This window comes from Festucalex cinctus, chromosome 1, assembly GCF_051991245.1.
Source record: "Festucalex cinctus isolate MCC-2025b chromosome 1, RoL_Fcin_1.0, whole genome shotgun sequence".
NCBI lineage: Eukaryota > Metazoa > Chordata > Actinopteri > Syngnathiformes > Syngnathidae > Festucalex > Festucalex cinctus.
In genome coordinates, this window is record NC_135411.1 from 67,638,630 (window position 1) to 67,643,864 (window position 5,235).

Consider the following 5,235-nt stretch of genomic DNA (forward strand, 5'->3'; position numbering starts at 1 on the left):
ACTTTCAATAACTTTTCATTTTCAACATCTTAAGATGAATCACACCAAGTTTGAAGATGATCGGATAAACTCTGTAGGAGGAGTTCGTTAAAATATGACCCCTATGAAATGGCCAAAAAAAATGGCAACACATTCCAAAGTAAATCAAAATGGCGGACGTCCTGTTAGGTTTAGCATATGGTTCAAAAAGAGTTTTTTGTACCTCGAGGGCTGTTCTATACCTCTACAAATTTTGGTAACTCTATGTGAAACGTACAGCCGGGTATGCTTTGTTAAAGAGGAGTTTTTTAGCTCAAAATGTGATGCCCGGCCCCTGGGGGACTTCCTGTTGGGTTTAGCACAGGGCACCAAGAGACTTTTTTTATACATCTTGGGCTGTTACATATGTCTACAAATTTTCGTAGCTCTAGCTGCTTCGTACAAATGGGAATGCTTCTTTAAAGACCAAATGTGAAGTAAGGTTGGCCAACCATGTTTTTGAGTAATACCAATGGCTAAACCATTGTAAGCATATTTTCGTTATTTTTTTTGACGCAACCCTTTCAGGTTCTTAGTTTAACCCATAGCAACGCCCTTGACAACGAAAATGCTTTTCTTCGACAATCTTCGGAAATTTTCGGAAATGACGTCACACCGGGAAGTCGCGAGAGAAGTCGGCCATTGAACTGCATTGTTTGCATTGCTACTCGGTAAGATGACCCGGCGATGTGTGGTGATGTATTGTTCTCAAGCTAAAGAAAAGTTGTATGAGTGGCCAAAAGATAACAGGGCACGTAAATGGTCAACTTTCATTCGCACGAAGCGAATGAATTTCACGCCATCGTCGAGGAGTGTTCTCTGTTACAAACACTTCGAAGATGCCTGCTTCCTCAACCGGTCTGCTTATGATAATGGCTTTGCAAAAAAAGTAAGTATGATTACAATTATTTAGAAAAAAACGTGGAATTTATGGATAGATCACTGATGACTTTGACAAAGCAGAGCTTCCAACAGTTGTGGAATGAACAGTAGAAACTAGCGACGTGAACCGAAAGCTAACGTCTCGGTGCTATTCATATCAACGATGAGTAATAATGGCAGTGAGACAAATTGTTCTGAAAGTAAATTTCAATAGGTTGGCAGCATTGCTTTGTTGATCAAAGAACATGACACGTCCTTTTGAAAAACTTCCAATCATATGTCAATCTTACTGCATTTTATGAGTCATTAAATAATTAAATATTTGGTAAGGCAGGGTTAGATGAAATGTGATAGTTGTTTTTTATTATTTTTATTTATTTTTTTTTGCCGGTAGGTTTTATAGGTTTTATGAGCGACGCATATTTTTAGTGTCACCTTATGTTTCTGCAGGTTATTGCTCAATACAACTGCTGTCCCAACAATTCACCTGCCTCCACAAGACCAGCAGCAGATTCAAAATCCACCTGCCCAGCGTGCAGCAGCAGCTAACCGAGAAAGGAAGCGAGCCGTAGCTGAGGCTATCACCTCTGCAGCTGCCTCTGAACAAGAAATGGCTGATTACGAGGGTCAGTTATTGCAGGATCAATCCTGTTCAAACAGCCAAGATGATGAAGTTATGCCACCACATAGTGTGGATAAAAGTAAGTTAGGCGGAGTTGTTTTTGTCACTATGTACTTACCAGGTATTATTTATATTTTTATTCTTAGAGTTGTTGCTAGTTTAACCTGAAAATATAAATATTGTCATACCTTGTATCTGTAGAACAACCAAACATCTGTCACACGCCAACTAACATTTATAACAAACTAAGGAAATGAAATTCATTTGAAGGTACTGAAGTCAATGTCGCAGTGGTGGAACTCCTGACAAATACCATGTTTGTCAACGATGTCATGAAGATGTCTCACCTCGGACAGACCAGTGGTGTGTAAGCTTTTCACAGTGTGGTGAATCACTTTGCCCCAAAGATGTACAACTTCTCGTACAAAGGAATGAAAAGCAGGTGCGTTTAAGAAAACTTTGATATGTATGAAATGGAGACTATAGTGGTGATGAGGGGGGAAAGTAACGTAATGAAGCACTTGCTTTGAGGCTCCTCTAGATGGTGCTCATGGCTTAAACATAACAGCTAGTGCAATGGAAATTTATTAAATTTCCACTGCATCTGTTCAACCAAAAATGCCATCTCAAAGAATCGAAAAAAAACATATATATATATATATATATATATATATATATATACATATATATATATATATATATATATATAATGTGCTTCTTCAAGTGTGATTTGTCCATGACTAGTAGAACATAAGGATGAAATGTAGAACTTAGATATAGATATAAGAGATATAAAGCTATTTCATCACAATGTGACAATTTCTTTATAAGGCAATTTTTGTTCAATTCCAGAATCATTCTCGCTGCTATGCATTATAATGAAAATGCTGGGAGACCACAGAAAGTGCCGAAGGAAGGAATACACTCCTACTGCATCGTTTATCCCAAATATAAGAGTGGTGGCTATTCTCTGAGAAAGATATTGGTGGATGAAACTTATGGTAAGTTATGAAACAAAAACAATTCCAGGCAGATGCATTACTGAGTGTAACCCATATGTCACCCAAATATTTATCATCCCAATTTTTTTTTTTTTTTGTAGACTATGTGAATGACTGCCTTTCAGAGGCGATGAAAGTGATTGACGTTCCAAATAAGTACAAAACCGAATGATGTGGTAGTCGAGCCACAATTTCTTACAGCAGCAGTGAACAGACCGGACAAGTCAAATGTTATTGCTGAGCACCATACGAGATTCCTCAGGAAATAAAGAATCATATTCCTTGTATTAAGTTGTCCTCATTTGTTTATTCTTATTATGATGCAACCAGTACAAATCACAGTTCTGGAACATTTCTCTGTGAAACACGAAACCCTTTGAATACAGCTGACTCCTCTTCTCCTGGTGGTGGAAAATGTGCCCTGATACAAGACATTGCAACATGCTGGGAGCAGAACACGGTTGTCCAGACCAAGAAACTTCCAGCACCAGCGCACCAATTGTCTGTCGGCAATATGTCTATACTTGGCATCCTGTGGCCCATCAAATGCCTTGCCTTTGTACTGCTGCTTGAAGGTCATCCATGCCACCTATAATCCATATGGGTTCAGGCACACAGCATTGAATCCAGGATGATCAGTGATGCAGTCCAGTACCTGATTGAAGTGTTCCTCTCCTTGTAGACGTAGTCACTACTTCTTGAATTTCATGGCAGCAAACACATTCTACAGCTGTAGGCATTTGCTGGCAATTACCACAAGTACGCCTGAAATTTATATTAAAAAACAAAAAAGTAAAATACTGAGCGATGACACCATGAGCAGAAATGTTATTGAACAAGTGTATTGCTATACCAATCAGTCAATAATTCTGTTTATGAAAACATTTGTTTCAAAATATACAAGTACGTGGACGGAATCATGTACAAAAGTAAGAAATAGTCATTGATAAATCTCTCAAGTACAAGTAAAAAAAATAAAAATTGCTGAAAAGAATACTCAAGTACTGACAAACTGCTTTAAAAACATAGTCTGATTTATTTATTTATTTTTTTTAAATGTCATCAGACAAAAATATAAAATTATGTGCAAATGCTGGCATCTTCAAATCATAAAAAAATACCACTGCCTATATATATATCTTACCCATCTTGTAATTTCGACGGGTCTTGTCTCCATTCCATGTCAGGTGTCTGGGCGCATTATCAGCATCCTGATTAGCATTTGGCTCGTACATGTAAAGTCCAACGTATAAAATGCCAACCTCCTCCTCTTCCTCCAACTCTTTAAAAACTTGGTTCTCCTCATTTTCGCTCAACCTATCGCTGACATCGCTGTCTGAATCGACGTTTGAGTGGCTTTGTATAGCGTCTGTATGGAGCGCTGCCATCGCTGTTCCCGGTGTGACGTATCACTTCCGGGTTTGTCGCCCGCCAGGCTCGAACTTCGGAAAAGCGATTATTTCGTCAAATATATAACATATAAATTATTTTTTCATACTTTATTTGTTGGACAGTGTTTCAATGCTTCAATTGTGACCCTATATGGTATTTTATGAAATTACTTCACATTTGGCCTTTAAGGATTTTTTTTCCTTTAAAAACAGTCCATGCCATGACAACAGTGTGCAACGAAATACAAAGCTTTCAATAACTTTTCATCTTCAACATCTTAAGATGAATCACACCAAGTTTGAAGATGATCGGATAAACACTGTAGGAGGAGTTCGTTAAAATAAGACCCCAATGAAATGGCCAAAAAAATGGCAACACGTTCCAAAATAAATCAAAATGGTGGACTTCCTGTTAGGTTTAGCATATGGTTCAAAAAGAGTTTTTTGTAGGTCATAGCCTGTTACATATGTGTACCAATTTTCGTAGCTCTAGATTAAACGTACAACCGGCAATGCTTCGTGAAGTAACAATTTTTAAACTCTAAATTTGATGCGCCGCCGCCGTCATATAGTATATCAAAAACTTTTCATTTTTCACAATGATGTTGTCCCAGGTGTTGAGATGGTACATCCCAAGTTTGAAGTCAATCGGGTTAACCGTGTAGGAGAAGCGGGCAAAAGTATGACCCCTGTAAATGTGCAAAAATTGGCAAAAATTGGACATTTAAATACTCATACCTCACTTTCTGTCTATTTTAGGGTACACACTTCAAAGAGGTTTTTGTTCATTGGGATGTGCTACAGGTGCCACACAATTTTCATAGCCGTCGGACAATCGTAGCGGGACAGGGATCCGTTTAACCTATGTAGGGGGCGCTAAGGAGCCATTTTTCTGTTATCATGTATGGCGACTTTAAAATATCAAATTTTTCGCCAGGCCTGATGTGCGTGTAAAGTTTGGTGAGTTTTCGTTCACGTTTAGTGTCTCAAAAATGCGATTGTTTGCGGAGAAGAAAAAGAAGAATAATAAGAAGAACTAGAGCTGCGAGCAGCTATAAAGGGCCCTCGCAGCCCGGGCCACGTTGGGGTCCTTGCACGTTGGGGTACTTGCACGTTGGGGTACTGGCACGTTGGGGTACTGGCATATTGGAAGCAAAATTTCTTTGAAAATGGCATAATAAACGTTTACATGTAGAATATTTTTTTGCCAGTGTGTGTGTCAAGCTCAACGGGTTTTGGTGATTGTTAAGACCTGCAAAAATCAGCGTCCTTTTTTATTTTTAGGCAATGAGTTGCCCTGATTGGTATTTTTTTGTAAAAG

The 5,235-nt window shown here is 38.5% G+C and overlaps 2 long non-coding RNA genes across 4 annotated transcripts; both read left to right on the forward strand.

Moving 5' to 3' along the window:
* The first annotated feature begins 449 nt into the window (after nucleotides 1-449).
* LOC144007784 (uncharacterized) lies at nucleotides 450-2,432 on the forward strand. Of its 3 annotated transcripts, none has more exons than XR_013280383.1 (4): nucleotides 450-689; nucleotides 1,351-1,601; nucleotides 1,793-1,964; nucleotides 2,375-2,432. It is a non-coding gene; the product is annotated as an uncharacterized LOC144007784 (long non-coding RNA). The 3 variants fall into 3 exon arrangements; XR_013280393.1 differs by lacking the exon at nucleotides 450-689 and adding an exon at nucleotides 896-907; XR_013280357.1 differs by lacking the exon at nucleotides 450-689 and having other exon boundaries at nucleotides 1,255-1,601.
* Nucleotides 2,433-2,444: 12 nt separating this feature from the next.
* Nucleotides 2,445-2,810, forward strand: LOC144007861 (uncharacterized). Its single transcript, XR_013280440.1, has 2 exons — nucleotides 2,445-2,523; nucleotides 2,625-2,810. It is a non-coding gene; the product is annotated as an uncharacterized LOC144007861 (long non-coding RNA).
* Nucleotides 2,811-5,235: the final 2,425 nt, after the last annotated feature.